The sequence below is a fragment of the Peromyscus leucopus genome, chromosome 9 (genome assembly GCF_004664715.2).
Source record: "Peromyscus leucopus breed LL Stock chromosome 9, UCI_PerLeu_2.1, whole genome shotgun sequence".
Lineage (NCBI taxonomy): Eukaryota > Metazoa > Chordata > Mammalia > Rodentia > Cricetidae > Peromyscus > Peromyscus leucopus.
This window is the reverse complement of record NC_051070.1, coordinates 74,580,543-74,589,356: the sequence shown is the minus strand read 5'-3', so window position 1 is coordinate 74,589,356 and position 8,814 is coordinate 74,580,543. Positions and strand designations below refer to the sequence as shown.

The following is an 8,814-nucleotide window of genomic DNA, read 5'->3' as shown; positions in this document are numbered from 1 at the left end:
TAAAAGCTTCAAGCTTCAAGTAACATATAAAGGCAGACCTATTAGAATAACACCTGACTTCTCAATGGAGACTCTAAAAGCCAGAAGGGCCTGGAAAGATGTTCTACAAACTCTAAGAGACCACAGATGCCAGCACAGACTACTATACCCAGCAAAACTTTCAATCACAATAGATGGAGAAAAAAAAAAAGACATTTCATGATAAACCAAATTTAAGCAGTACTTATCTACAAATCCAGAAGTCAATAAAAGGAAAACTTCAATCTGAAGAGGTTAACCCCCCCCAAATCCACGAGAAATAAATAATACCAGACCAGCAAATCAAAAGAAGGAGGAAAAGAAATCACACAACAACATAATAACCAGAATCAATAAACACTGCTCATTGATAGCTCTCAACATCAATGGTCTCAATTCCCCAATAAAAAGACACAGACTAACAGAATGGATGTAAGAACAAGATCCATCTTTCCGCTGCATCCAAGAAATATACTTTAATGTCAAAGACAGACATCACCTTAGGGTAAAATAATAAAAAAAAAAAAATTTCAAGCAATGGACCTATGAAACAAGCCAGTGTAGCCATAAATATCTGACAAAAAGGGCTTCAAAACAAAACTAATCAGAAGAGATAGGAAAGGACACCACATACTCATCAAAGGAAAAATAAACCAAGAGGACATTGCAATTCTTAATATCTCTCCACCAAACACAACAGTACCTAAGTTCATAAAAGAAACACTACTGTACCTTAAGTCACGTATGGACCCTCACCTACTTATAGTGGGAGACTTCAATAACCCACCCTCGCCAATAGACAGGTCACCCAGACAACTACTAAACAGAGAGATGCTGGAGCTCACTGAAGTCATAAACCAAAAAGACCAAACATATTTACAGACCATTTCTCTGAAATTGGCCACATACTTGGACACAAAGCAAGCCTCAACAAATACAAGAAAATTGAAATAACACCCTGCAACCTATCTGACCACCATGGATTAAAGCTGGATATCAACAACAACAGAAACAATGGAAAGCTTACAAACTCACAGAGGCTGAACAAATCACTACTGAATGAAAAATGGGTCAAGATAGAAATTACAAAAGAAATTAATGTCTCTCTAGAATTGAATGACAATGAAAACACAACATGTCCAAACTTACAGGACACAATGAAGGCATTTCTAAGAGGCAAGGTCATAGCACTGAGTGTCTACATAAAAAAAAAAAGAGAGAGAGATCTCTTACTAATAACTTAACAGCATATCTAAAAACATCTAGAAGAAGAAATTGTAGCCAAAAAAATAATCAAACATGGGGCTGAAATCCATAAAATAGAAATGAAAGCAAAAATAACAAAAAATACAAAAAAATGAGACGAAGAGTTGGTTCTTTGAGAAAAATCAATCAAATTGACAAACCCTTAGCCAAATTAACTAAAAGGTAGTGAGGGAAGATTCAAATTAACAACATTAGAGATGAAAGGGGGGCATGAACAGAGACACCGAGGAAATCCACAGAATCATAAAAACATACTTTAAAATTCTGTACTCTACCAAATTGGAAAATCTAAAAGAAATGGGTAATTTTCTCAATATATACCACCTACCAAAATCAAATCAAGATCAGATAAGCAACTTCAACAGATCTATAACCCCTAAGGAAATAGAAGCAGTTGCTAAAAGTCTACTAATCAAAAAAAGCTCAGGCCCAGAGGGTTTTAATGCAGAATTCTAGCAGACTTTCAAAGAAGAGTAAATGCTACTCCTCCTCAAATTATTCCACAAAGCAGAAACAGAGGGAACGTTGTTCAGTCCATTTTAAGAGGCCACAGTTACCCTGCTACTCTAAAGACCCTGTAGGTAGAGTTTTCCTGTCCAAACCACCTGCTCCCAAATAACCAACACAGAGGCTTAATATTACTTATAAATTCTTGGCTGATAGCTCAGGCTTGTTACTACTTAACTCTTACACTTAAATTAACCCGTATATTTTATCTATGCTTCACCACGTGGTTCATGGCTTGCTACCTCATTTTCTACATGTCCTGCTTCTTTGGTGACTGGCTGGCTCCTCTGACTCCATCCTTCTTCTTCCCATCATTCTCCTAGTTTGGTTGTCCTGCCTATAATTCCTACCTGGCTATTGGTCAATCACCTTTTTATTAAACCAAACTGAGTGACAAGTATTCAGAGTTTACAAAAGGATTATTCCACAGCAAGACTCAACAAAGAAAGAGAATTACAGACCAATTTCCCTTATGAACATAGATGCAAACATTTTCAATAAAATACTGGCAAACTGAATCCAAGAACACATCAAAAGGATCATCAAACATGATCAAATGGACTTCATCTCAGAGATGCAGGGATGGTTCAACATTTGTAAATCAATAAATGTAACTCACCATATACACAAACTGAAAGACAAAAATCACATGATCATCTCATTAGATGCAGAAAAGGCCTTTGACAAAATCCAACACCCCTTTATGAAAAAAGTCCTGGAGAGATTAGGGATACAAGGGGACATACCTCAACATAATAAAGGCAGTTCATAGTAAGCCCATAGTCAAAATCAAATTAAATGGAAAAAAAAAAAAACTAAAAGCAATTCCACTAAAATCAGGAACAAGACAATGTTGTCCACTCTCTCCATATCTATTCAACATACTACTTGATGTCTTAACTAGAGTAATAAGGCAACTGAAGGAAATGAAGGGGATACAAATTGGAAAGGAAGAAGTCAAAATATCTTTATTTGCAGATGATATAATAGTTTAATTAAGTGGCCTTGAAATTTACATTGGGAAACTCCTACAGCTGATAAACTTTTAACAAAGTAGCTGGATACAAAATTAGCTCACAAAACAATAGCCTCCCTATATAAAAATAACAAACAGGCTGGGCGGTGGTGGCGCACGCCTTTAATCCCAGCACTCGGGAGACAGAGGCAGGTGGATCTCTGTGAGTTCGAGGCCAGCCTGGACTACCAAGTGAATTCGAGGAAAAGGCACAAAGCTACACAGAGAAACCCGGTCTCGAAAAACCAAAGCAATAAAAAAAATAAAAAATAAAAATAATAAACAGACTGAGAAAGAAATCAGGGGAATGACACTTTTCACAATAGCCTCAAATAATATAAAATATCTTGAGGTAACTCAAGCAAGTGGAAGGCTTGTATGGTAAAAAAAGTTAAGACATTGAAGAAAGAAATTGAAGAAGATATCAGAAGATGGATTTCTCAGGCTCATAGATAAATAGGAATAATACAGTAAAAATAGCCATCCTACCAAAAACAATCTATAGATTCAATGCAATCCCCACTAAAATGTTAACACAATTCTTCAAAGATTTTGAAAAGACAATTCTCAGCTTCATATGGAAACACAAAATACCCTATGATAGGTAAAACAATCCTGAATATTAAAAGAACTGCTGGAGGTATCATCATCTCTGACCTCAAATTGTACTACAGAGCTATTGTAATAAAAACAGCATGGTATTGGCACAGAAAGACACATTGATCAATGTAAATGAATTGAAGACCTGTACATAAATCCCTACACTCATAGACATTTTTGGTAAAGAAACCAGAAAGAAATACACACTGGAAAAAAGACAGAATTTTCTTTTTGTTTTAATTTAAAATTATTTACTTTATTTTTAGATCATATAATTACAATATTCCCCCTTACATCCCCCCTAAAAACTCCCCCAAATACCCATTTTAGCTTTCTTTCAAATTCTGATCCTGTCCTGTTTTTTTTAAATTTAATTTAATTTAATTTTTTTTTACAATACAATTCAGTTCTACATATCAGCCACGGATTCCCTTGTTCTCCCCCATCTCACCCCCTCCCCTTCCCCCCAGGATATACCCCATTCCCACCTCCTCCAGGGCAAAAGCCTCCCCCGAGGACCGAGATCAACCTGGTAGACTCAGTCCAGTCCAGTCCCCTCCTCCCAGGCCAAGCCAAGCGACCCGGCATAATCCCCAGGTTTCAAACAGCCAACTCATGCAATGAGCACAGGACCTGGTCCCACTGCCTCAATGCCTCCCAAACAGATCAAGCCAATTAACTGTCTCACCCATTCAGAGGGCCTGATTCAGTTGGGGGTCCCTCAGCCATTGGTTCATAGTTCATGTGTTTCCATACGTTTGGCTATTTGTCCCTGTGCTTTATCCAACCTTGGTCTCACCAATTCTCGCTCATATAAACCCTCCTCTTTCTTGCTAATTGGACTTCTGAAGCTCCACCTGGGGCCTAGCTGTGGATCTCTGTATCCAGATTCCTCAGTCATTGGATGGGGTTTCTACCATGACAATTAGGGTGTTTGGCCATCCCATCACCAGAGTAGGTCAGTTCAGGCTGTCTCTCAGCCATTGCCAGCAGTCTATTGTGGGGGTATCTTTGTGGATTTCTGTGGGCCTCTCTAGCACTTTGCTTCTTTCTAGTCTCATGTGGTCTTCATTTACCATGGTCTCCTATTCCTTGTTCTCCCTCTCTGTTCTTGATTCAGCTGGGATCTCCTGCTCCCCCAAACTCTCGGAATTTTCAACAAATGGTGATGGTCTAACTGGATGTCCATATGTAGAAAAATCTAAATAGATTCATACTTATCACAAAATTCAACTCCAAGTGGATCAAAGACCTCAACATAAATTCAGATACACTGAACCTGATAGAAGGGAAAATGGGAAATAGCCTTGAACTCATTGGCACAGGAGAAGACCTTCTGAACACAACACTGTTAGTGTAGGCTCTGAGATCAACAACTAATAAATGGGACCTCATGAAACTGAAAAGTTATAAGGTAAAGGACACCAGCATTCAGACAAAGCAGTAACTTACAGAATGGGAAAAGTGTGTGTGTGTGTGTGTGTTTACCAGCTACACATCCGATAGAAGGCTGACACTGAAAATTTATAAAGAACTAAATGAAACTGGATACCAAGAGAACAAACAACCCAATTAAAAAGTGGGGTACAGATCTAAACAAAGAATTCTCAAAAGAGGAAACTCAAATGGCTGAGAAACACATAAAGAATTGTTCAACATTCTTAGTTATCAGGGAAATGCAAATCAAAGCTCCTTTGAGATTTCATCTTATACCTGTCAGAACGGCTAAGATACACATAACAAGTTGACAGCTCATGCTGGCAAGGATGTGGAGTAAGAGAACACTCACTAATGTTGGGAGTGAAAATTTTACAATCACTATGACAAATGAGTATGGCAGTTCCTCAGGAGGAAGGGAATTGATCTGCGTCAAGATTCAGCTATATCACTCTTGGGCACATAACCCAAGGATGCTTCATCCTACCAGAGAAACACTTGCTTAACCAAGTTCATTGCTGCTCTATTCATAATTGCCAGAAATTAGAAAGAACCTAGAATACTTCAACAGATGAATGGATAAAGAAAATGTGGGACATTTACACAATGGAGTATTACTCAGCCTTTAAAAAACTCATGAAATTTGTGGGTAAATATGAATGGAACTAGAAAAAAATCATCTTGAGTGACCCAGAAAGACAAATATGGTATGTATTCATTTATATGTGATATTAGCTGCTAAGTCTTTGACAATAAAGCTACAACCTGTAGAACCACAGTTCTACTGGGGGTGAAGGCAGATAAATCTTCCTAGGAAAGGGAAACACATAGATAGCTATGAGTTGACAAGGTGGCTGGGGACTAGAATAGGAGGATCAAGCAAGGAAGGGGAGGGGATATGGGGAGCAACAGCTAAAATTAAGGGTCATTTGAGGGGTAGTATGAAAACCTAATATAGTAGAAGCTTCCTAAAATACATTGCATGTATGAAGATGATCTAAATGAAATTACCAAACAACGGGGGAGACAGAGCCCTAACTGGCCATATCTTGTCACCAAATGTAACTTCTAGTACTGGGTTTGGGTGACTTCTTATTGAGCTATTGGCCCAAGAAGACCCACAGGAATCCCCAAACAACGAGGCTATTGCCAAAACTATAGGTTGCTCTCCACAAACTGAGGGTAAAGCAATTCCTGAAGACAACACCTACACAACTCATAGAACATGGAGATGTCAAGGTGCTGTGTACCTAAAGCCTTCACCTCTATGGATTAGTGTTCTTGGTACTCAAAGGTGCTCTGCACAGTACCAAAGTAGAAAAGTAAACCCCAACTCAGCTACCAATCTTCTGATCTACAATGGTGTTCCACTAGTGCAACAGTGGCACAAAGCTTGTGGGGTAACCAACCCCTAACTGATCTGACTAAAGGCCCGCTCCAGGAGATGGGACCCATACCTGGTGCTTTTTTGGGTGACCAAACACCTGAGACTACAAAGTGCTAGGACCTAGGGTAAAGCCAAATAATATGTTCTTCTAAAGGGACTAGCAGTAAAATGACTCCTAATGACATTCTGCTGTACTCACAGGTCAGAGTTTGCTCAGCTCTCATCAGAGAAGTTTCCTCCTGCAGCAGATGGGAACAAATACAGAGACCCATAGCCAGACGTTTTATAGAAAGTGAGAGACATTGGAACACCTGTCCTAAATGGGACAGGGCTCAGAGAGCACTGAGGAAGAGGAGACAGAAAGAGTGTAAGGGTCAGAGGGGATGGACTGAGGACACCAAGAAACAAGGCCTTCTAAACACAACAGGATTGGCACACATATGAAATCACAGAGACTGAAGCAGCACGCACAGGGTCTGCAGGAGCCTGCACCAATTGGGGTTCTGGAGATGAAAGAAGTGGACACAAGCCCACATCCCTAACCCAGGAGCTACCTCCAATTGATAACCACTTGCAAATTAAAGTTTAGTTTTTCCAGGGGAGTCTTACCAGGGAAACAAACTACTCTTAAGTGTAGGCTGTATGCTCAGCAGTACAGTAGATAGCCAACAGAAAATGAACTCAATATCCTTGGAGGGTCCTTGTTTCATAATATTGTGTCAAGGCCTCTTTTTAAAGAAAATATTTGTCTAAGTTCTAAAATTTCTCATTTTTTACCCTTTAGGTCCTTTGCATATATATTATGGCTTTTAATTTTGTGCTTTTATGGAGATTCTTGAGTGTGAAAACTAGTGGGTCTCTGAGTCTGTATCTATTTCTTGTGTTTTTTTTTTTTTTTTAAAAAAAAAGACAGGGTTTCTCTGCGTAGCTTTGTGCCTTTCCTGGAGCTCACTTGGTAGCCTAGGCTGGCCTCGAACTCACAAAGATCCTCCTTGCTCTGCCTCCCGAGTGCTGGGATTAAAGGCGTGCGCCACCACCGCCCAGCTCTTGTGCTCTTTCTTGGGCTCTTTTTCTTCCATGTTTGCTTTGTCCTATTCCTCTGGTTTTGTTTTATCTTACTGTATTTTATTACTATTCCTTAGGTGCCTTTATTTTCTCTTGGGGGTTGGGTGTCACAGGGGTCAGCACATCCAGAGTGCAATGGATAAGCCTCACCTTGGGAAAACCACTTTTGTGATCATGGTATCTCCCTTGTCAGGTAAGTATGCCTGTTTGTTTTCTAATGAGACAGAAAGGAGGTAGACTGAGATGAAAGAAGAGGTAGAAAGGAATTGGAAGGAGTAGAGGATGGGGAAACTGTAAGCAGGATATATTGTATGAAAAAAAAAAACCCTCTATTTCCAATAAAAGAAAAAAAAATCAAAAAAGAAATGCACTCATGTTAACTGTGCTCAGATGCCCCCTTGCATTCTTTTGGACATTAATTTGCCTGTTTAAAGGCAAGAATGGGACTTTCCTGTATGCATATGGAACTGAAAAAATAAAGTAACCCAAATCCTGATATGCCCACCCCATCAGAAAGGTGTGCCCTCCACTTGGTTCACATGGCTATGTGATGGAGTTGTCTGACCTTCTTAATGCTAGCTGTTCTGTGGGATGTGGATTCTCACAGGTAAGTATCCAGTAAGCAGGAAGTTTGAGCACTTCATGTTATTTCTACCGGTTGTTAAATGCCTTCATTTGTGGCTGTCTCAAATGGTCTGCCTGTTTTCTATTTGAATCTTTCTTAAGGATATATATATTTTGTAGATACAACTTGTATTAACTATTGCAGGTATTTTTCTCTATTCTTTGGCTGCACAGAAAATGAATGGATTTTGGATTTAGGAGTGGTGACAGGAGACTCTTGCTCTTAGAAGCCAGGGAGTTGGAGGACTGTATTTGGAGATATGAAGAACACTGGAAAGCTCTTTTAGGATTTGAGATAATGAAAAAGCAAAATGAATTTGGAAATATTTCTTCCTTCCAGATTAAAGGCTCTGTCCTACCTGCATAATGAACTAACTTACACATTCCAGAAGACAGAATTCCAGGATTCTATCACAGCAGAATGGATTTCTCAAAGCTCAAGTATCTCAGTTAAGATTCTGTTAAATGTAGAGATCACTTTATAACCTTGAGCCCTCTGACCCATGATGGCTTTGTATTCTACCTTCCCTCAAGAATGTTTTAAAGTCTTAGGCACAGCTCTCACATCTGTTACTCTTAGGTAGCTAGTGCTTGTACAACTGGTATTGTCTGAAGATCTTTATCTTCAAATGGCTATTGCTAGTGTAAAGGAAAATTCATTTCTCAAATATTGGTTTGTGCCCAGCAATCTTGCTAGATTCTTACAGATTTTCTGCATATACAATCACATTCCCAAACAATGCAATTTTATTTCTTGCCTTATTATGTTGGCAAGGAGCTCTAGTATATTAAACAGAAATGATAGCATACTTCCTTGTCTCACTGCTGATTTCAGAAATCAGAATTTTAACACTTTAATAAGTCTTGCTACTTTTTATACCTACTGTAAAAAGTT

The 8,814-nt window shown here is 38.9% G+C and overlaps 1 pseudogene; it reads right to left on the bottom strand.

Annotated features, from left to right (window-relative positions):
* Nucleotides 1–7,350: 7,350 nt before the first annotated feature.
* On the bottom strand, nucleotides 7,351–7,496 carry LOC114696064 (annotated as a pseudogene).
* Nucleotides 7,497–8,814: the final 1,318 nt, after the last annotated feature.